Source organism: Periplaneta americana, chromosome 6 (assembly GCF_040183065.1).
Source record: "Periplaneta americana isolate PAMFEO1 chromosome 6, P.americana_PAMFEO1_priV1, whole genome shotgun sequence".
Lineage (NCBI taxonomy): Eukaryota > Metazoa > Arthropoda > Insecta > Blattodea > Blattidae > Periplaneta > Periplaneta americana.
The window spans coordinates 147,529,300-147,554,446 of record NC_091122.1 but is presented as its reverse complement, the minus strand read 5'-3'; the positions used below and the strand labels follow the sequence as shown (position 1 = coordinate 147,554,446).

Below are 25,147 nucleotides of genomic sequence, written 5' to 3'. Positions count from 1 at the left end.
ATGATATTTTTAACACACTCATCCGGCACCCCTCTGTGCAAGAAATGGTCGGATTAGCAAGAGTCTGCTGTAGTAAGCCGAAGAGCGTAAGAATGTTGAATGACTCTTCGAAAGTGTTTCGTGTAGACTGTAGGTACTTCCATATATGTACATGGTTTTTTCGAAAGTAACTCACAATTACAAGTAAAATTAAATTACGCGATATGGAAAAAATCTTAGGCACATCAAATCTTGATTTAGAAAGAAATATTTTTATAGAAACAAAATATTTGTAAGACCATTGCTGTGAAATTAATTAATTAATTAATTAATTTATTTATTTATTTATCTATTAATCTGTCTATCTGTCTTTCTGTCTGTCTGTCTGTCTGTCTGTCTGTCTGTCTGTCTGTCTATCTATCTATCTATCTATCTATCTATCTATCTATCTATCTATCTATCTATCTATCTATCTATCTATCTATCTATCTATCTATCTATCTATTTATTTATTTGCCAGAGCTAAGGCCAGTAGACCTTCTCTTCCGCCCAGCCAGAGACTTCCTATGATTTTTAATACCTATCATCTGAAAGAGGATATATTTAAATTTATGTTCTTGGAATATATCACTCCTTTAATTTAATTTGGCGTTTCTCTGAACTTTTTCAATGTATTGTATTCTCTAAGTTCAAGCATTAAATTGAATTTATTTAATTATAGTCTCCCAATAAGAACGCCGGATTTAATGTGAATAGATGCAACAAATTCAGACAACAAAACAAATAACAGTGTCGCCAACTCAATGACAACATTGTTGGGACATTGCATAATTTATTGTCGTGTTGTTTGGTTGGCGGAACTGTTATTAACATTATTAAATCCGGTGTTCTTGTTGGGACAACCTTTAGATATTCGAAATGTTCCCCATTTACAATCTAAGAATAGTTATGGCGCTGTATAACTCCTTTCGAACATTTTCAATTTCTTCTAGTGTATTTTTCTACACTCGTATTCTCAACTTGAACTCGTCAATATCGCCAGGTCTCGTAGCAAAGACCCTACTTTTCAGATATCCTTATAAAAAGTAATCAAGTTAAGAAAGATCAGGTGATCTTGCGGGTCACTGTACGTGTCCTCTTCTTCCAATCCAACCCATTTCGAAAATTTCATTCAGGCATTCCCGAACAGGAGCAGCAAAATGTGCGAAATTTGTCACCCACAATTTTACGCACACTTAAGGGAAACATCGCAACAGCGCGCTCAATGTTAGCCTCTTTTGGTCAATGCTATATGCTGCTGAATAATCCACTGGTATAATATATTACTGCTTCTATATCAATTTACTTTAATCTTCCTTGTGTTATTACAAGAAAGAAATAGTTAAGTCATGTGTTCTGGGAGCGACTTAAAGATATTTATAATTTTCTTGTGACATGAAAATTACGGGATCGGCTCTGAGTTTTGCTTTCAAACTTGTATAACGTGGTTTGACTACGGAGAGAAAAACGAGTGGGTGGACAGCAGATACAGACTTCAGGTCATCAACTTTCAAATATGTAGAATTCAGTAATTCTCTTTCATCGTATCATCATAAGAATTACGTTTTCAAGTACGTCACCGAAAGGAAACTCGCAAACTCAATAACCGAAGTTCTCTATCAAGATCAGGGGTTTAAGGTCATGGCCATTCACGGCGGCTCTCCGAGGCAGGAGAGGTATGCAAAATTAGCATTAACACTTTCTCCAAGTGATCGAACAGAAGATAGCAAAAGGCTAAAAGCGTTAAAACGTTCACGCTTGTATCGTTAATGAACAATCTTGGCATAAAAAATTAATTTAATTTAGTGACGCCTTACCTTCACGTCTATACAGAGTAGTTATTTAAAACCTATGAGTCATTATAATAGTACCCTTATTACTATCAGCTCCCCCCCCCCTTTCCGGTTCTACCAGGCGCCACATCGGATGAGTTATGCATATGTTTCGACATACTGGAAAGCTACAATTGAATACTTTTTCTACGAATCGATCAGCTGGTAAGGTGTTACTTCACTGTAATTGATTTGTGAGGCAATCCTACAACCACCGCAGGAATTCCATTAGATTCTCCAGACCTCAAATAACCCCAAATAAATTCTGTCATGACCGGTTTACTGCATAAAATAACTGCAGAAAAACAACACACTTTTTTTGCAATGCATTGCACCTGGAATGGCTTAAAATATTATGCAACACGTTACAACAGAAAGAGCAAGCTAAGGAATATGGTACTGGTTTCGCACTTTGGAGGTCGTGAGTTCAAATCTGCAGACTGGTTATCCCGACTCGTACCTCGTTTTATTTTTAGAATATTGTTAGGATAGTGTCTACTGGTATTGGAAGAAGGTCACTGCAACTCAGCACTGCGACCTTGTACACGGAAATCTTTTGTGTTAGCCTTCAGCTAGGTGTATTCCCAGCTTACACCAGCTCCCTATGCTAAGGTTCGGTGGATATCCGGTCGTCAATAGACCCAGTGTTGCCAACTGATGTCCACGGAGGGAGATTCTCTAAACAGTAGCTAAAAAGTCGCTAGATACTTTATTATTATTATTATTATTATTATTATTATTATTATTATTATTATTATTAAAAATCTGAAAGTTAGAATTTATAAAACGGTTATATTACCGGTTGTTCTGTGTGGTTGTGAAACTTGGACTCTCACTTTGAGAAAGAAACAGAGATTAAGGATGTTTGAGAATAAGGTTCTTAGAAAAATATTTGGGGCTAAGAGGGATGAAGTTACAGGAGAATGGAGAAAGTTACACAACGCAGAGCTGCACGCATTGTATACTTCACCTGACATAATTAGGAACATAAAATACAGACGTTTGAGATGGGCAGGACATGTAGCACGTATGGGCGAATCCAGAAATGCATATAGAGTGTCAGTTGGGACGGAGGGAAAAATACCTTTGGGGAGGCCAAGACGTAGATGAGAAGATAATATTAAAATAGATTTGAGGGAGGTGGGATATGATGGTAGAGACTGGATTAATCTTTCTCAGGATAGGGACCAATGGCGGGCTTATGTGAGGGCGGCAATGAACCTCCGGGTTCCTTAAAAGCCAGTAAGTAAGTAAGTAAGTATTATTATTATTATTATTATTATTATTATTATCATCATCATCATGAACATCATCAATAGATAAAATTTTATTTTTTTTCGTTTGAGGGTGACGAAAAAGTCGCTAAATCCCTATTTAAATAATATAAAATTTAAAGGAAATAGTCGCCGAAAACAATTAAAAGTAGCCAGATTTCGCGACAAAGTCGCTAAATTGGCAACAGACATGGAGAAGAATGGAACGTGTGAAGAGGACAGAATAAGAAACGAAGCTGTGTTGCAAAGAGTGGGTGAAGAAAGACTGATGCTGAAAATGATCAAGAAGAGAAGAAGGAATTGGTTGGGTCATTGGCTGAGAAGAAACTGCCTACTGAAGGATGCACTAGAAGGAATGGTGAACGGGAGAAGAGTTCGGGGTAGAAGAAGATATCAGATGATAGACGACATTAATATATATGGATCATATGCGAAGAGTATGAGGAAGGCAGAAAATATGAAAGACTGGAGAATGCTGAGCTTGCAGTGGAAGACCTGCCCGCGTCACCAGCCGGCGACCGAGGAATTCTGTGAATGATATTAAAATAGTCATTCTGGCGTCCGTTTCGGTGAAGTGCGGGCGTTAGCACTATATCCATTATTTTTACTTGGAATAATTCGTTATCTATGATAGTTGTTTTTTATTGGCTAGTAACTTCATAATTATATAATTATTAGTATCGTTAGACGTTATATTAAACTTACAACATTTTCGTTTCTTACATTAAATTAACATAGACGTAAATATACGGAGTGTAATTGTTGTTTTGTGACGTCTATAAATGGAGCAAGAAAGTGGCGTATTTAAATGAAACTCGGATGGACTGATGTTGATGCCTAACATGGGGAAACGGGAGAAAAATCCGCCGCAAGTAGGCTATAACTGAAAAATCCCGAGACTTGAATCCAGACCGTCTGGCCACTCAGCCACTGCAGGGATAGGACAGTGCTTAGAATTGGTCACGACGGAATCCTCCCACAGTCCCATTCCTTCATCGGTTCATAAATTATCCGACGACGCTATTTCACTAACACTGAATTACTTCTGCAATTCAGTTATAAGAATACTAAGAAAACTGTATTCTGCAACCCACTGGAATACCACATCGGCTTACGACTTTTTAAATTGGTTATTTTATGACGCTTTAACAACTGCTACGGTTATCTAGCGTCTGAGTGAAATGAAGGTGATAATGCCGACGAAATGAGGTCAGGGTCCAGTGCCGAGAGTTACCCAGTATTTGATCTTAATGGGTTGAGGGAAAACCCCGGAAAAACCTCAACCATGTAACGTATCCCTACCAGGATTTGAACCCGCTCGTTTCACGGTCAGGCATATTAACCGTTACTCCACAGCGGTGGACGATGTATTAATTACAGACAGATTGATAAGAGAGACATTGGACGTTCAGAAGAAAAGTTGGACAGAACAGTTATACACTAGCGTCGTGCATTACAGGCGCTATATTAGGTGCAAGTTTGTCGACTGGTTCTCTAGCACTGTGCAGACGAAGACCTGCCGTGTTTGCTCCAGCTTGTTATAAAAAATTTCGCTGTCCTCCACTCCTATCCCTTCATGTTTTATGCTCGACCATGCCGAAATGTAATAATTATACACCTGGTAGCAGCCCTTTAATGGGCCTCATTAAAGTACACCTATTCTTTAAAGTTCAGGTGTTCCACCAATCAGAAAACACCATTGTAGCAATATGAAAGCGCAAGTATCGATTATTCTCGGATATGCATATCGAAAGACAACTAGCGAAACGTCACGGAGGCTGGAAATCCAATACTGTCGCAGAAGGTTATGTTCTGTTACTATAATAATTAGCGTTAATTGTAAATAATATTCAAATAAATTCAATTTGTTATCTCGTTTTTCAATGTCTAAATCAATTTCAAGGTTATATCAAGATTAATGTTTATTTTACTCTCTACATTATATCAAGGTCAATGACATTTGTTTCTCGGAAAAAATCAATACTTTCGCGTCTGCGCACATCTCACAATTTACGAGATATTGTACAAGGTCAGTTCCGCTCTTCAGTCAGATAAGAATAACATGAATACTTTTGAATAATTTCAAGTTAGAAATATGGTCGAGCATAAAAAGTCGTATGAAACTTGCCTAGAATGGTAATTAAGACGCTCGTATGAAAATTATGAAACTCACTTGCGCTCGTTTCATAAACATACTCGCGTCTTAATTACTACCACTATAGGCTCTACTATTAACCGCTTAAGAATTTTAGCACAGATCTTGCGATTAGTTTTTCATACGAAATAAGACGAAGTTGGTAATGTCTTGGTTGCCTCTCTCATGTTCGAACATTGCAGGACAGTATTATACATGGTTTCAGACAAAGCTATCTAATACACATATAATAATAATAATAATAATAATAATAATAATAATAATAATAATAATAATAATAATAATACTTTATTGCCAGAACAAAGATACATATTGATTTTTTTAATATAAGAACTCTCTAGCACCCCCAGAAACAGTAAGTTACATACTCGTGCTCAGGGGGCATTCCACATAAGTTAAGATATTTTATTGAATAACAGAGTAAAAAGTAATAAAAGAAAAAAGAAGAATAAAAAACACAGATATCACAATAACTGAACTTTAAATTTTCTCTGTTAACAGCAATTTTTAATAGATTTTTTTTAAATAAGGAGCATTAGCAAATTGTATGTTTGGGAATTTATCTATTATCATGTTATAAAGCCTTGAACCGAAGTTGCTACTGTGATTATATGGTACAGTTGTGGTACATTTAGGAACTGTCAAGCATATGTTGTCTGATCTTTTGGTTTTATATTTGTGTGAATATAAATTAAATATTTTTCGGTTTTTATGTACGAAATTCAGTAATACAGTGTTATAAATTTGATGGAAGTCAAATACTTTAAATTCTGAATACAGCAGCTCTGAAGGATGTTTAATGTTATGTTTTATTTAACGACGCTCGCAACTGCAGAGGTTATATCAGCGTCGCCGGGTGTGCCGGAATTTTGTCCCGCACGAGTTCTTTTACATGCCAGTAAATCTACTGGCATGAGCCTGTCGCATTTAAGCACACTTAAATGCCATCGACCTGGCCCGGGATCGAACCCACAACCTTGGGCATAGAAGGCCAGCGCTATACCAACTCGCCAACCAAGTCGACGCTCTGAAGGATAATCAAGAGGTTTATTAAGGCATATTTTTATTATTATTTTCTGTAGCAGAGTTGTTGGCATGAGGGAGGTGCTATAAGCACTACCCCATCCTATAATGCCGTATTGTAATATAGCTTGTAAATCAGAGGTAAATCAGTCGTAAAGTATGGACAGTCAAGTAATTTCGTAGGATGACAAAATAGTGAATAATTTTTCTTAATCTATTGCACAGAAAAAGAATATGTTTATGCCAACGTAAATGTTGGTCGATTATTATGCCGAGATATTTAACTTGAGGAGATTCATTTAGAATAGGACAGTTACAACTATTAGAAGAACAATTGGATGTATGAATTTTTAAACATACGAGCGAATCAGGAGATTTCATACCAACAGATGTTAACGAAAATGGTACAACCGTGGTTTTAGAATGATTTAAGACAAGTATGTTGGAATCAAGTCCCGCGCCGTGGCGTCGCGGTCTAAGGCATCCTGCCTAGGACTCGCGTTACGGAATGCCAGTTGGTTCGATTCCTCATGGGGAAAGAAATTTTCTCATGAAATTTCGGCCAGTGTATGGGACCGGTGCCCATCCAGCATCGTGATGCACTTTGGGGGTTACGATAGATAGCGAAATCCGGTTACGCAAACCAGCTATAACGGCTGGGGGCTCATCGTGCTAACCACACGATACCTCCTTTCCGGTTGGATGATCGTCCACCTTTGCTTCGGCATGTGGCCGTGAGGGCAGCAGCCGGCTGGTAGGTCTTGGCCCTTCATGGGCTGTAGCGCCACGGATTATTATTATTATTATTATTATTATTATTATGTTGGAATCAAACCAATTTTTAATCAATGTAATGCCATTGTTTGCATTAAAGTATCATCCCAAGTTTCACCTGCAAAAATAACAACTGTGTCATCCGCATACGAAAATATCTCAGCATTGAATTTCTTTAAATTAACTGCCAATAAATCATTAATATATATTAAAAACAAAAGTGGGCCGAGGACAATCCCCTGTGGGACTCCGATATTAATATTTCGAGTGCTACTAAATTTATTATAAATTTTGGTTACATCTGTTCTCTTAAGTAAGAAGCAAACAATTTCAAAACAATTCCATTAATTCCTATCTTATTTAATTGTTCTAATAATAATAATGATGATGATATTTATTTATTATATATTGTAAGAATTTATAAGTTACTAAAAATAATTCTAAGTCGTAAAAATGGAGAAAAATTCTTATGCTTGCTAGGGGAAATCCTCCATATGGCCGCTTTGTCCATTACGGCAATTCTTCTTCATAAAACGTATTTGCACAAAGCCATGTCATAAAACATAGTATAATTTCAAGCTTTCACGGTGTGCAGCAAGACTAATGTACCACTTTACGATCCCTGCATCTTGCCACGAAAGAAAATGCCTCACACATTTCTGAACAATCCGCTGATTTCATTTTCGTCGGAAAAAAGCATGACGTTAATGCTCTCAGACATTATTTTCAAACCGCCACATCAGACGAAAAGGAAGGAGAGAAGGGGGAAGGCAGACGGGAGGGGAGGGGAGGGGAGAGGCATAGTGGACAAATCGGGAGTTCGCTGACTTGATACGTCAAGCATTCCACTATCAAAACTTCAAGTTGATTCGAAAAAAAGACCTCCAGCTTCGTTTTGAGAGCGTCCAATATTCTATCGCAGGCGCCAGTGCCGACTGAATTCTATTTCCGCGTAACAAGACTGGACAGTAAATTCTGATCAACTCTATTACATATCACAGTAATGTCAGCAACACGCAGTATCATCACGTAAACAATTTCTGACAATGATATGTCGCTAAATAATGTGTACACTTCACACCTGTGATCCACTGTTACTTACTGTTGAACTAACCTGTGCGTCTAGACCAGTAATTCTCAACCGAGGGGCCGCGATCCCCTAGAGGTCCGAGGAGCAGTTAATCGGGGGCCGCGAACAATAATAATAATAATAATAATAATAATAATAATAATAATAATAATAATAATAATAACACTGTGAACTATGAACAAAATACTAATTCCTCATTTCACGAAGTATAGAAATGGTATATGCAGTTGATTTCAATAATGATTAAATGAACTTTTATCTTCCACTGGATTCACCGGAGTAGCTCAGGCGGTAGGCGCGATTACCTGCTGATCCGGAGCTGCGTTCGGACGCGAGTTCGATTCCCACTTAGGCTCATTACCTACTTGCTTGAGTTTGTACCGAGGTTTCACCTAAATGTAAGGTGAATGTTAGATAATCTATGGCGAATACTCTGTCTCATCTCACGAAACACCATCTCGCTATCATCAATTACTTACTTACAAATGTCTTTTAGAGAACGCGGAGATGGCCACCGACGTGGCTCAGTCGGTTAGGGCGTTTTCCTGCCAGTCTGAAGTTGCGCTAGGGCGCGGGTTCGATCCCCGCTCGGGCTGATTGATTGGTTGGGTTTTTTCCGAGGTTTTCCCCAATCGAAAAGTGAATTCCGTTAATCTATGGCGAATCCTCGGCCTCTTCTCGCCAAATACCATCTCGCTATCACCAATCTCATCGACGCTAAATAACCTCGTAGGTGATACAGCGTCCTTAAATAACCAAATTAAAAAAGAACCCGGAGATTCATTGCCGCCCTCACATAAGCCCGCCATCGGTTCTTACCCTGAGCAAAATTAATCCATTCCCTAGCATCATATTCCACCTCTTTCAAATATATCTTAATATTATCCTCCCACCTACGTCTCGTCCTCCCAAAAGGTCTTTTCATTCCTTTCCATGCGCACCAAAGAATCAGCCCCATTCCGAGACTTATGTTGGGGTTTCGTATCAAGTCTTTTTTAAGGTGATGGGTTATGAGCCCTTCCTCTAACTCTCAAGCTGGAGGACCACCCCTCATCGGCTGTCCGCAACTGTTTATTTAATATATTCCCAACTACCCTCCATATCTGGAGATAGTCTCCTCTGTCCGCAACCTGAGCACGCGCCATGCCGTGGTGATAGGGACCCACAATATATGGATCACCAAATCCATCGAAGCTTAAAGAATCTAACAGTTGATACAGCATCGTTAATGGGTTAGGTACAGCTTACAGCAGTAACTTTTTGGAAATATTCGACATTTTTTTCCTTCATTACTGTATCTTGTACAATAATGAAAATTAGTATGTGTAAAACACTGTCCTTCTGCTATATGGAAAAAAATATTTTTACAATTTAAAAAAAAATATTTACATTTTCTTTCTTTTCAAAATTCAGTGCACTGTGCAGTGATGAAGCGTTTCCCCACATAACTCAAAAACTATCCAACATTCTGTGACGAACTTTTTGTGTGTATTTATGCATGTCATATCTACAATATGATGCAAGATCACTTCTCTACCTTTGATAGATTGTCTGAAAAAAAAATAAATTTATTGTAAAAATGGTCAAATATCAGTATTTACTTCTAATACAAAATAAAAATACATTATTTATTAAGAAATGTAGTTGAAAGAGTATGATATTGTAAACATGAGTTTTAGCAATACAATAAAAGAAAGAGAACATGAAAAAGTTAATAATTTTATGAGTTATGAGGGAAACGCTTCATCACTGGACAGTGAACTGCCAACATTTTAAATTTTGAAAAAAGTATATATCGTCGGTTTCTTGGGTAAAAGTGACCAAGTCCAAAACGTAAAATTGTTGGGAAAAGGCATGTAAAGGTTTAATGATCCATCCAAAAATAACTGTACTTCTTTAGGTGTTAGTAAGAAGTTACTTTGAAGGTAAATGTGCTATATTATTAGTTTTTAATATAAAATTGTGTCTTAAATTTTCATAATGCTTGGAAGCCTTGGAATGTGACTTGGTCACTTTTACCAAGAAACCGACGATATATAAATAATTTTTTTTTAAATCGCAACAATATATTTTTTTCATATAGCAGAAGGACATTATTTTACAAATACCAATTTTCATTATTGTACAAGATACAGTAATGAAGGAAAAAATGTCGAATATTTCCAAAAATTTTACTGCTGTAAGCTGTACCTAAACCCTTAAGTAACCGAGTAAAAAAACACATTTTCATAGGAAAATTAATAGCGATAGTAGCGTTTCTAAATTATAAATCCAGCGGTTCCGGATTCGATTCCCGGTAGGTAAATTGAACTACATCTCCCTTTCAGAGAACTGGATGTGTAGCCCCCCCCCCCGTCTTAGATTTTGTGTCATATTAAATGATGATGTTTCTCCTTACTGATCTCATGACGAAGGAGTTTCGCAACTTCTGAATGTCTAATATTTGTTCACAGTTCTCACAACAGGACGGAAAGGGTCAAAATCACTAATCCTTGATGACAGATGATGGAGAAAACCGTATTTTGTGTATGACTATATTCTTTTCTTTTAAGTCATGGACGGAATTTGTTCATATTCCATTTTAATATGTAATACGTTGAGAAACATTAAGTTCAGAATATTTTACTACCTACAGTGCAGTAAAAATTTCTTTTGAATAGTTATGTAAACATTTAACAAAATTTCGACCATTCGAGAGACATGAAAGAAGCGCCTCTGTGCTTTTTTTTTTACCTCGGCACTAAAAGAGATGATGTCAGCATCACAATCCAGAACCCTTTTACCACTGGGAAAAACCCCGGTACTTTGCTTAATGAAGAGGCTGCAGAGACCTCACAACCTTCCTCGCAGTTACGATATAAAAAATCAAAACTTTCCCCTGACTCTTTCAATACGTGATCTATCGCTCCAAAGATCGAGTTATAAGAAATGGGACTAAATACTGTATATTATTTGTTACAGTACTGTATTTATATCCGTCTATTAGAGTAGTATTTTCTATGACAATATGTACAAATCGGAAAACATTTTAAAACTACAACTTATGGCGAAGTGCATCAACCTCGCTTAACAACGCAGTAATCATAGGTTACGAAACGACGGTTAAACAGCAGCCGTGGTTAAAATGTAATTTCTGTGCACCATTCATAATCAGCGATTACTTAAACATGGTTAGCTGATACCTCATTTAACCAGAGTAAAGTCTATGATGGTACACTCTTTCTACAAAATGACTGAAGGAAAGCATCCATATCTGTGCAAAGATAATAGTCAATGTCTAAAAACGACTGCGCTTACTCCGTTCTACATCGAAACGAACGTATCCTACATTTCCACGTTGCATTTGTTTGCCTTTGGGCGCTGTTTTATTTGCGTGTTGCATTTCTTTGTTTTTTCAGTGCTGTTAGGTTAAAATCGTACAAAATGTAAAATTAAATGCAAGAATGATTATATCCCAGTGTGAGATTGAAGTATCAATAGACTTAATTACTATGTTTAAATATATTTGAAAAAGATAGAATATCTATAAAGGAAAAGGTTGCAGAAGATTAGTACGAATGTGTGTACGATCCAGGACCGCATTCATACCAGGGAACTGTGCATTAAAATGCCGGTTACCGGAATTTTTCTTTAAAAAACTGTAATTTCGCTAATTTTTACAATACTCATCTGGAAACCCTATGTATAAAACATGTTTAATATTTTTAAAAAATGTCAACTTCATCATTTTCAACAGATAAAATATTAATCAACTCAAAATATCAACCGTTCCCACGAAATTTCAAATAATAAAAGATGGGAGAGTCTTAATATACAAAATATAATTCCTGAGTATCCAAGGAAAAGTGCAGTTACATCCTTTTGATTACTCACAGGGTATGACTGTTTGTCAAAATACTTGAACAAAATTGGAATTTTTTCTTCACTACATTGTCCATTGTGAAGTCTTCAGAAAGAAATGGATCAGAATCTTATGTCCAGCCCTTTCCTCTAAACCCACTGTGTGTGAGAAATCAGAGTTTTTTAAGCAATTTTTATTACTGCACAAATCGGCACCAAAATTCTAAGATACTGTTGGCTGTTACGAGTTAATTTCTTACATCAATTTTGCATAATTATGTTACAATTGTTTACATTACTTATACTTCTCCGTTTATCGTAACTGTGTGTAACTTATACAGAGTGATTTATATAGAACTGACACATTTCTTTCTTTAATTATTCAGTTGGAAATTCATTCAATGACCCAATTTTAGCACCAAATTAAGCAGAATGTTCTGGAGTTTCGATTCCTTGTCACTAGATGCGCAGATGTTTATGTTTTATTCCTATTGTTGGCAGCACTAGATGCGCAGATGTTTATGTTTTATTCCTATTGTTGACAGCTGTTTTCGACATTTTGTGTCAACGTGAAAATGCAGTACACATTAAATCAACGACTCTTTATGTGAACTCACAGAACTCACGCCATTGGGCCATCGAAAATCCACATGTCATCCATGAAGCACCTATGCACCCGGTTAAAATCGGAGTTTGGTGCCCAATATCCGCACAGAGAATAGTGGGGCCCATTTTTTTTAACCAGACTGTGAACACTGCAGAGTACCGACTGATTTTCATGGAGTTTGTTGAGCAAACTGGACGATGTAGAGCTGAGTCAAGGATATTTCAGCAAGATGGCGCTACATGCCATACATCAAATGAATCCATGGAACTAATTGCAAGTTTCTTTGACGACCGAATAATTTCCAGGAACCTGTGGCCACCGAGATCTCCGGATTTGACAACGCGTGACATCTTTCTATGGGATTACTTAAAAGACAGGGTTTACGCCACACGTCCCCAGACATTGGACGATCTGAAGCACAACATCACACAGGAGATTCAAGCTATTGACAACAGAGTCCTCCAACGAGTGGCCAGTAACATGGAACGACGTGTTGAGTTGTGCCTTATGCAGGATGGAGGACATTTTCAACATTTGCTATAGAGGTAAATAATCTCCCAAAATTCCTCTACATTTTAGGTATAATAAGTTGTCTCTAACACAATTCGTTTTGAAACAATTAATGAAAGAAATGTGTCAGTTCTATATAAATCACTCTGTATAATGCAAATTTCCATGAATACAAGACTTGCTTTCACTTGATATTTGTTGCTGTCTTTAAACTTCTATTACTGCACAACATTTGTTTTATTACTGCACATATTGTGTATGACTGCACACTAAAAAAAAACTCTGTGAGAAATATTGGAGAGTAAGAGAGTTAATGACATTATTGCCAAGAACTCAGCATTAGTTGACGACGACGACAACAACAACAACAACATGGCACTGTTTAAAACCGTATAAAAAGAGTTTAAAACAAAAAAAAAACATATTTTGTTGTTATTTGTTTAAATAAAACTTTTTTTTTCAGCCCTGGGCTTTACTGGTTATTAAATAGACGGTGCAACGAAGGATGTCCGATTCACACTACATCGTCCATTACACCTAAAATGCGACAAGGAATTCAATGATTTTTGTGCGAGATCGTGCGTATTTGCTTGTTTTCCGCCAGAACCAATACGCGGTAAGTGTGAAATACCACATTCAGTATTCCCAACGTAACACACATAACAATTTCCCTCTCCTTACCGCTTAAGCGCGACATTCATTATACTGCTTTAGGCTTTTAACATATTATTTTTAGAGACGTTTAACATAGTAATAATTATAAATTGGAAACTTACCACTGAAATTTCACCTAAATTGCAATGTTAATTATTGTTTTTAAATATTTGCAAAAATTAAGTAAAGTCTACTACTCCACGAAACTTATTGCACTCCTGATACAAGTAACATTAGGGAAGCCGTGAAAAAATCAACGGGATTCCAGATGCCGATGTTATTACTGCAATATGTTATATAAATAATATTGTTAAAATATTAAAATGAAAAATAAATCATTACATAACCTTACCGTTTGTTTTAAGTTCGCATTTATAGACTGGGGAAAAAAAAGACAGACGTATATCACGGCCTGCTGGAGTATAGTAAACACAGAAAACATTTTACAGCAACAATGTTGAAGAAAGATATTTTGGTGTTCCGAAGTTGCCGTCATTAAATACTGGTTAAAGGGTTTGGGCTACCGCTGACCCTATTATTACACAAAATATATCTAACAATTATTTTAATTTTAATTACTATGGTAAAACTAATAATACAAAATTATTACATTATGTTATATTATAAACTTTTTCTTTTGTAATTTCCTACCGGTAGCCCCGGTAGCCCGCAAAATACGCCCCTGCATTAAACAGAAACCAACATGGAGATTTCATTGCAACTAATTAGAAATTCGTCTTTCAGGTATATAATAAACGATCTTCGCACAAAATAATGTACTATACACGAGCGGTATGTTTGTTTTCATGTTCTCGGAAATTAAAAAAGCTCAACTACGTTTCGCTTTTTCAATCTTTTCCTCGAACATGAAAACGTCAACATACCGCTCTTGTAACGCATATTACTATTGTCAAAGAATCGCACATGCATTATTACCGGCAACAAGTTAATCAAAGGGATTGATGCAACAAGGGACTTCATCCAAGTTGCGTAATGCTTTGTAACTGTCAGCATTAATATTTAATTACACAAATGCTCCGAATATGCTTCCATCATATATCACGAGAACACATCACTCAAACGGAAACTGGAAACCTGTCGTACACGACAGACGTTCTGCGGTCGTGTAAACCACGAGGCACATTTCGCAGAGCCGGGAATCACAGCACCACGGTACGAGTAACAGTTGAGCACACACAGCCTACATTAGCTGGGCTGCAAAAAGATAGCTATTTATTGGTTCTTTAACCCTTAACCAGTGGCGATTCCTCCATGAAGAATATGAGGCTGATCCTACAGTTTAATTTCGTGCCTCTGAGGATAGAAAACATTTTAATTACAGATTTTGATTTTCAATGCGTTCCGACATAATAATTTCCTTTAAGTTTCCACTTTCCTTCGTGAGTTGTCGCCACTGCACAGCTCAGAAATAATTTCCGAGGAACCATCCAAATATCTTACAGCAGTTTTTTTTTCTAGCAGTGAAGTTAGTGGACACGTAACAGTGCGGAGGGAGGGGTATGGCTTGAGTTTAACCGCGTTTAAGGATATGACCGCGTATCCTAATACTACGACCCTTCTTTTTTTTTAGTTGGTTATTTAACGACGCTGTATCAACTACTAGGTCATTTAGCGTCGATGAGATTGGTGATAATGAGACGGTATTTCGCGAGATGAGGCCGAGGACTCGCCACAGATTACCTGGCATTCACCTTACGGTTGGGGAAAACCTCGGAAAAAACCCAACCAGGTAATCAGCCCAAGCGGGGATCGAACCCGCGCCCGAGCGCAACTTCAGACCGGCAGGCAAGCGCCTTAACCGACTGAGCCACGCCGATGGCTACGACCCTTCTTTCTGGGTGATGAAGACCCTCTCAGAGACTACGAATTTTCAAGTACCCTTGTAAAAGGTAAAAGGTAAAGGTATCCCCGTAACATGCCATGAAGGCACTTGGGGGGCATGGAGGTAGAGCCCCATGCTTTCCATGACCTCGGCACTAGAATGAGGTGGTGTGGTCGGCACCACGCTCTGACCGCCTTTTACCCCCGGGAAAGACCCGGTACTCAATTTTATAGAAGGCTGAGTGAACCTTGGGGCCGTTCTGAAAGTTTGGCAACGAGAAAAAATCCTGTCACCACCTGGGATCGAACCCCGGACCTTCCAGTCCGTAGCCAGCTGCTCTACCAACTAGTCCATTGGTCATTTTTAAAAGAATAGAATAAACGAAACAATAAATAATTTAAAATATCATATACAAAATAAAATGAACAAAAAACAAAATTACATAAATATAAATAAAATAAGCTATAATAAATACAAGAATTAACAGGATTTTCAGATGACAGGACAGCCGAAAGAATATATGAAGTTGTATTTGATCATTTAGAAGAATTTAACTGTAGCAAGAAATTAATTTCATTGACGTACGACGGAGCATCGGTAAATATCGGGCAGTACAATGGCTTAGGAGCCATCTTCGCAACTAAAAAGGGGAGGAGAATCGAACTTCACTACTAATAAATTGCCAGTTCCAGAATGGTGAGTCAAAGACTAACATAGGCCTACTTGTATTGATTCTGCATGCTCTATTATTATTATTATTATTATTATTATTATTATTATTATTATTATTAATAGTTTTTGTCTTGGTCATCAGTCGTCAATCTCATACGTACAAAAAATATCACGAGTCGCCACTGCCATTAACGGTTTTAGAGGTAGAGTTGCAAGAACGAGTCCTCTAAATTGTAGGTCTGATTTTGGTAGGCCTACTCTAAGAAGCTAAAGCTTCGTTAGTAAGCTGTAAATAAGCTACAAGTTTTCGAAAATAAAAAGTAAAGCTTGGATTCTTTGTACTTCACGCTTAGCCAGGAAACAAACTGACATTTGATAACAAATTTACTAATAAAACGAATTAAAAATCCAATGTCTGATGATAAGACATTAAACCTCGACCCCGGTACACTCGTTATTTGTTATTTTATTCACTGCCACAACATGGAGGCAAAAAGAAGGCAAGCATATTCACAACTTCTTAAGGGAAGTCAAGGTGGTTTTGTAACAAGACGTAGCATTCCTATCAAATCAATTTTCTTTTTAGTGAACACAAAACTTAACCGCACGTGCATGGAGCTTTCTGCCCTATCCGGTTCGTACACAAGGACATATTGGCCAATGCTTCCTAATCGTTGAACAAAGAAGCAATTTGTCAGTACGTCATTAAATTCAACAACATATTAAAATACCGCTACTTCCAATGGCTGTCATTAAAGAAATCCCTTGTCTTCCACGAGCCAAGCGCCCACGGTAATTATCTGGGGTTGGGAGAGATGCGTTGTATCCTTACGCGCGCTCCCCTCTCTCGCTGCTGGTATACAGAAGGAAGTCTATAAATCAGGGACGAAAATTATTTTTAAAGCTTCCTGTATTTCAGAATAAAGTTTCGAAAGCAGGTATGGTTGTAGCGCCTGGCTACCAACTCAGTGTTAACAGTTCCCAGCAATCCATTTCTTTCTCATTTCAAGACAGCAATACATCAACACCGAGCAACATCCTAAACATACAGCGGACATAAAAAATGTCATTCATGTTTCTGCATTTCTCTTCCAGTTTCCTCCCCTCCTCAACTTAATTTGGACTATTGATGTAGTCTAGGGGTAGCAACAAGGACTTGTACTCCGTGTCTCCGTTAGGGCGTGGGTTCATATCCCGTTAACAATGATTATTTAGTTCTTTTTTGGGTGGTGGGGGTTAATTCTACAATCCACATAACGATTTGTGTCGTTTCTTTCATTCACGCATCTGCAGTTGAGCTTATATTCCTCGCTCCGGGCATTGGATTCTAGAGAGATATCTAAATAATTATGCGAATGAACTGTGTCAGTTTTGGTGTCTTAGGTTAGCTTTGATTTTCTTTGATTAATTTTAGTTTATGTGACTTTGGTTTAAGTTAGGTTAGGTTTTGTTTCCTCAGATGAATTTTAACTTATTTGCGTGATATCGTGATACTGGTCCTTAAACTACACATGAATGAAAAAGATCCAAAACTTCGGAAGATTATTATTATTATTATTATTATTATTATTATTATTATTATTAACCACTTCCCTTATTATCCCGAGTTAACTCGGGTTGCTAACATGTGTCAAAATTTATTAACCCGAGTTAACTCGTTTGAGTCCCATTGTCTACTTCATAGTAATTTTTAAGTATGTAAGAAAATTAGTGATGTACAGTGATTCTGCAATATTAAATGACCTTTTACGGAAATAAAAAAATATGACACTTTTTTTTTTCACAAAACTGATAAAATAAACAGTAAGGGAAGAGGTTAAAAAATAACTGCGTAACTTATATTCTGAGGATGCCAGACTACAGATGTGCAAAATTTATTTATTTACTTATTTATTTATTTATTCATTCATTCATTCATTCATTCATTCATTCATTCATTTATTTATTTATTTATTCATTCATTCATTTATTCATTCATTTATTTATTCCTTTATTCATTTATTTATTTATTTATTTATTTATTTATTTACTTACTTACTTACTTATTTATTTATTTATTTATTTATTTATGTCTATAACAGGGCAAAGCCCAATTACAATAGACAGTACAGATATTTTCTTACAACATAAAATTGGATATAACATAAAAAAGAGAGAAAAGAGATACAAATGCAAGATAAAGTGTAAATACAAATGAAAAATGAAAAATGAAAAATGAACAGACAAACAGATACTACCTAAATAAAATACACAGATATAGATATAAATGAAAAACACAAAATAAAAATAATTGAAAAATAAATAAGAATAGATACCATAACCAAAATATGTTAAATGTAGCCATAAATGGCAAATTACAGAGTAGTAAATAAATAGCAATATTATTTAAAATCAACTACCTTCAGTATATTAATAAGAAAATGTTTGACTTGAGGCTTTCCCGGCGTTTGATGAAGAATAACTCTTCTCGGGTTCTCAGCCAGGTGAGTTGGAGATTAGCTTCCTCCAACTCACCTGGCTGAGAACCCGAGAAGAGTTATTCTAAGAAAATGTTTATATTTCATGTAAGAAATGCTGAAATCTAGATCCAATGTTTTACATATTTCATTGACATTTGAACACATTTTTAACACTGGTGAATTTTTATGTGCTGAAGTATATGGTTTTTTATAATATAACAATTGACGATTTCTTAAATGTGATATTCTAGCGTTAATCTGGATTTCTGATATTTCGCTGTTATCCAGTAGACCGTTGAATATTTTATACAATAAAAGTTGCTCAGCAAGTAATATACGACTTCCAAGAGACATTAAATTAAATTCAGCAAGTAGATTACTCATATAACGGAGTGTCGCCAACGCGATTATTGAAAACCGCTACAAAACATTGTAGAAGACTATCTAAATTGATTGATTTATTGTTATTATAGAAATAGAGTAGGGCCTATCGTACTTCTCGCTATGAACGTTTAAAAATAGCTGAATCCTTATATAATCCTCTGGTTGAGTGGACGAGAAGTCCTTACGATCTTAACTCTGTCAGAATAAATAAAGCATCATTATTATTATTATTATTATTATTATTATTATTATTATTACTATATCAACTATACAAATTTGATCAATTTTACTCGCTAAACTAATATAGAAATTTATAAGGCGATAGTGGAATAATACCGACATTAAAATCCGAAGCCCTTGGAGAAAATCTGCCTTGCCCAAAGCTGCTTTGTCCATCACAAAAAAAGGTCACAGAATCGAACCAATCATCTTCAGCTGATGAGAAATCGGCTAACTGATTGAATGTTGTTTCAAAATACTATGTTCGGTATTACGACTAATTATTTCAAGTACACCGGGGTTTTCCCTCAACCCATTAGGAGCAAATGCTGGGTAACTTCCGGCACTGGACCCTTGACTCACTTCGCTGGCATTATTACCATCTCACTCAGACGCTAGATAACCGTCGCAGTTGATAAAGTGTCGTAAAATGACCCAATTAAAAAAAGAACCAAAGAAGGTATTTCAAAAAGACCTACTGAATTTGTATTATTTATTTATTGTCACTTGATCAATATCATATTCTCGACATAGTATGTTTATACGTAATATATTTATAAATATGTATGTAGGCCTAATTACAGTAAATAGTTTAATGTGTATTAATAATACAGACTTATTTATAATTAATTTTTCTATATACAATATGTAGTAGGCCTACCTTATTTCTCATACCCAAACTCAAGCATCTTGCTTCTTCAAGTGTGACCCAGTCATAATTTATGAATACAATAATTAATACACACCAATAGCAGACCGAAACATGTTAACCAGGTACGGTAAAATTTAACACGAGAAAGATATAATTATAATACATATTCCGAAGACAATAATTAAGGTTATGTATATTGTATTAGTATATTACTGTATGTTTTTGTTATTATTACTTTTTCCAAATCTGGCATTATTTTTTAGAACTTCACTTCTCTAACTCCGAAACTGAATTTGTTGATCTTTCCTGAATATAAATTTACCTTTTCCGAAAATGAAATAAGATTAACTTTTTTCCGAAAATGAGTTTCAAAAAGGTTTAGATTTCACAACCAGATCCTTACACTACAATATCTCTTCTGGAGTCTCAGACTTAATATTACTGTCATTGTCAAAATTTACGTCTCTGAAACGTGTTTCATACAACTATCGTCACTAAAAAATGGCAAATTACGAACGAATTCTCAATTAAGCTTCGCTCGGTCGTTTTCCTTTCAGAAACGGAAAAGGATAGGAAGCGAGAAATAAACTCCTTTGTTCCTTTGTCGCTATCAGCTTGAAAATCCGACTCGCCGGCAAAGTGAGAGAATAGGCCTACCTACACCTGAGAGACGTTAAACTTCAGCTGCAATCAATGAAAGCGGCTGAGAGCCCGTCCCACATGGACTCTATAACACGACTTGTCTAATTGCAAAGACTACGCCAAATCTCTTACTTGCACGATACACCATGGAACAGCAACGTAGCCTAATCCAATAATCATGTGTTAAATATAATTTTTATTGCCGAAGACGTGTCAAAATTCGTTTCATCTTTTAAAAAATATCACCTCTTACAACACCCGACAACCAGCGATTGCTGACTGCGATTTCATGAAAGGCTCATCGTAAACATCACATCGATTTTACCATAAACGTCCACAGAGTCCCCGTCCAATGCAATGCCGCCTACCAAGTACATGCGTGAGCATTCAAAACTAAAAAAAAATTCAATAACATCGGCATTTCTCTTAAATTCAATTTAACCAATTTACATTCAGGTCCAATATTAAACCTAATGCTAATTTTGCGTTTAATAACACACATCCGTCCACAACTGTGGTGTAACGGTTAGCGCGTCTAGCCGCGAAACCAGGTGGCCCAGGTTCGATTCCTGGTCGGGGCAAGTTACCTGGTTGAGGTTTATTCCGCGGTTTTCCCTCAACCCAATATGAGCAAATACTGGGTAACTTTCGGTGTTGAACCCCGGACTCATTTCACCGGCATTATCACCTTCATCTCATTCAGACGCTAAATAACCTAAGATGTTGATAAAGCGTCGTAAAATAACCTACTAAAATAAAATAAATAAAAATAACAGACATCCTTCACTTAAACTGAAACAGAAATTTATGAAATCCATGGCAAATTAATTCATAAAACTTCGTTTACCCTTACCGTACAGAAGTTAAAAGTGTACAATACGAGATGATCCTTAGACCTTTTCTGTATTTAAAAAATGGTCCTTAACAGTGGTTCGCAACGGGAGGGCCAAAGAGCAATTAATGGGGGAGACAGCAAAAAATAATAATAATCATTCTTAAATTTAATTAAATATTGTTTAATTATTTATATGATTAATAACAATTTTAAATACATTAGAAGTTACTCCAGACCTACATTCATTAGCAATATCCTAATGACCTAATCCTAATTTATTAAGATGGTTGTAATATCTGTTTTTTTAATAAACCACATTTCATGACACTATGTTCCACAATCTACACCTCACCTCAGGGGGCCGCATTAACGTAATGTGAGGAAAAGAGGGCCTCAACATCAAAAAAGTGGAGAAAGTCTGGTCTATTCCATATAGCTGTGAATAAAAGAAACTGGACGAAAAATACAATACAAATGGAGTAAAAATTAGCATTTTATCGTGGAGAAAAATAATAAAAACTAGAGTATTTTCTCTCGATATAATTAGTGGCACATACACTTCCGAAGACCAAAATAATAACAACTACAGTTGTAATAGTGGCATACACTTCCGAAGGCTGTGATGCTGTTTCTTTAGAGCAAAAACGGCATACTGTTAAATCGCTTCCTTAAGTTACGGTGAAGATTACCGAAGTGCAACTATTAATTTTCACAATTTGGAGAAATAAAATATTACAGCAACATCAGATTTATTTTATTTTATTTTTATTTACTTAACTTATTTTTTTTTTTGTTTAGTGAAAAAATTCAAGTATCTGACCAAAAAAATAATAATTCAATGAACAATAAGAAAGACATCCGTTTTTCATCCTAACCTAACAAAATCGTTACAAGCAATCTCATCAACGCGAGTATAAACACTACGCCGAAATATTCAAACGTTCTATTCTTACTGACCGGCAGTGTAACCATTAATTTTCACAATTTGGATAAATAAAATATTAATTACACCAGCATCATATTTTTTTTCGGTTTAGTGAAAAAATTCAAATATTTTACGGAAAAAAAATTAATGAACAATGATAAAGACAAATCCGTTTATCATCCTAACCTAACAAAATCGATACAAGCAATCTCATCAACAATCACAAACACGCGTGTATAAACATTGCGCCGAAATATTCAATAGTTCGATTCTTACTGACCGGCAAGTCAGAAAACCTAAAGTACAAGTTTAAAACTAATATTAATAAAATTTATAAGTAATATTTAACCCCAACAACGACAAAATAACACTCAATTGAGTGCTATCAGAGCTGTCAGACTATAAATAACGAATTATCCCGGCTTGTTTACATTTGATTTCAAAACAAGTTTCCCACAATCTAAGCATTTTTTCATATTTCCAAACACTGACTCGTGGCCAGATTTATGTCAGTATTCAAACGACATAATGCTTTGATGAAGGCCCATACTCGTACACAAATGTAAATAATTTGTGTCTCTAGACAACCAGACATTTGACAACTCATCTATCGCATTTCGCACATCTTAATAATCACAGGTTATGTACAACTATTTTAAGCGAAAGATCATTATGATTTCAATAATGCGATTCCAATTAGTGTTCCATGAAAATGTTATCTGAATACAATACAATACAATAGGCCTACAGAAGCGAAAGCTTTTAAAATTCCATTTTGAATAAAATATGCTTCACACTTAAACACAGCTCTCGCGGTTTATAAAAAAAAAAAAAGGCGCCATGAAAATGTAATTGTTAATATAAACAATAATATTATAAAACCACTGTCAAAATATTCGAAATCCATTTGGCAACAAATACAAAACATAGAAAGAAATATATACGTTAAGTAACACTCACCTCAAAATAACAGATAGGACGAAATAATAACAAACACTGAAATACGACGCACGAACACTACTGAAATACTGAGTGGCTGAGGCTCATCTGTGAGGAGCCATGCTTCGTTCGATACACGTGGAACACCGTACTTGCTCCTCCTATGACTGCTTGTGCGCGACTGCCGGAGAATCTGTCAGTTCACTGGAATCCTGTAGCTGCCGCAGCGGCAGTGAGGGGATTCAGGGGCCGTGACATTCAGCTACAAACTGTAGAAATACGGCAGTACGCTACTTTCATTTCACATTTTGATTCCGCAGTCTTGCAGTTCGCGAATGACAAAACAGATCCATAACAAGCGAGAAAAATACAGAAAATGTAATGATTTTTACAATTTTCTGCAACCTTCATGAAAATAAAGACAGATGATTCTACGCTGCAATTTCAGCCGTGTTTTCAGCGGATCCAGGTTCGATTCCTACAGAGGTTTTGTAAATTCACCTTCCTTTTCTTAGAAATGAATTTGTGTAATACAATATCAAGGATTAATAATAATAATAATAATAATAATAATAATAATAATAATAATAATAATAATAATAATAACCGATTGTGGCACTACAACCCTTTAGGGTACCAGACCGAGTAGCCGGCTGCTGGCCTCACGTCCACATGCCGAAGCAGAGGTGGACGATCATCCAACCAGAAGGGAGGTATCGTTTGGTTAGCAACAGACGTCATAGCTGACTTTCGTAATCTCCTCAAGTGAATCACGATGCCGGATGGGCATCGGTCCCATACACTGCCCAAAATTTCATGAGAACATTTCATCCTCCATGAAGACTCGAACCAGCGCGCATTCCGCTGGTTATCATAATCGGATTTCACTACCTATTGTAGTTCTCCTAGTGCATCATGGTGCTGGGCAGGCACCGGTCTTATACACTGCCCGAAGTTTCATGAGAAAATTTCTTCCTTCATAAGGACTCAAAGCAGCGTGCTTTCCGTAACATGAGTCCTAGGCCTTAGATCACGACGCCACGGCGCGGGACATGAAGGATAATGTAGAATAATTAATATCCGATTCATTTCCAAAATCTCTGTTTCGTGTGAAATTTTATTAGCAGAGGAAAAAAATATCCAGCGTTATTAAAGAAAAGTCTAAAATTACGCTTCCTTCTGTGAACACGAGCGTTATTGATGACAATTCGAAAGGAGTTACCCTCGTACCGGTTCAACAGATCTGGCACGCGTCTACTAATGTCATAGCGTTATAGCGCTATTGGTGAAAATTCTAATGGAGTACTTACCCCCATACTGGTTCAACAGCTCTGGCACGCGTCTACTATTTTTTCATTAATGTCATAGCGTTATAGCGCTATTAGTGAAAATTCGAAAGAAGTACTTACTCTCATATCGGTTCAACAGCTCTGGCACGCGTCTACTATTTTTTCATTAATGCCATAGCGTTATAGCGCTATTAGTGAAAATTCGAAAGGAATACTTACCCTCATACCGGTTCAACAGCTCTGGCACGCGTCTACTATTTTTTCATTAATGCCATAGCGTTATAGCGCTATTAGTGAAAATTCGAAAGGAATACTTACCCTCATATCGGTTCAATAGCTCTGGCACGCGTCTACTATTTTTTCATTAATGCCATAGCGTTATAGCGCTATTATTGAAAATTCTAAAGTAGTACTTACCCTCATACCGGTTCAACAGCTCTGGCACGCGTCTACTATTTTTTCATTAATGTCATAGCGTTACGGCGCTATTAGTGAAAATTCGAAAGGAATA

The 25,147-nt window shown here is 36.4% G+C and overlaps 1 protein-coding gene across 1 annotated transcript in view; it reads right to left on the bottom strand.

Annotated features, from left to right (window-relative positions):
- pigs (pickled eggs) overlaps positions 1 to 23,542 on the bottom strand; it is a 339,813-nt gene extending 316,271 nt beyond the window's left edge. Inside the window, exon 1 of the mRNA XM_069829267.1 lies at positions 23,369 to 23,542. The gene's annotated coding sequence lies outside the window, so the exon portion shown is untranslated. The remainder of the gene's footprint in view (positions 1 to 23,368) is intronic.
- Positions 23,543 to 25,147: the final 1,605 nt, after the last annotated feature.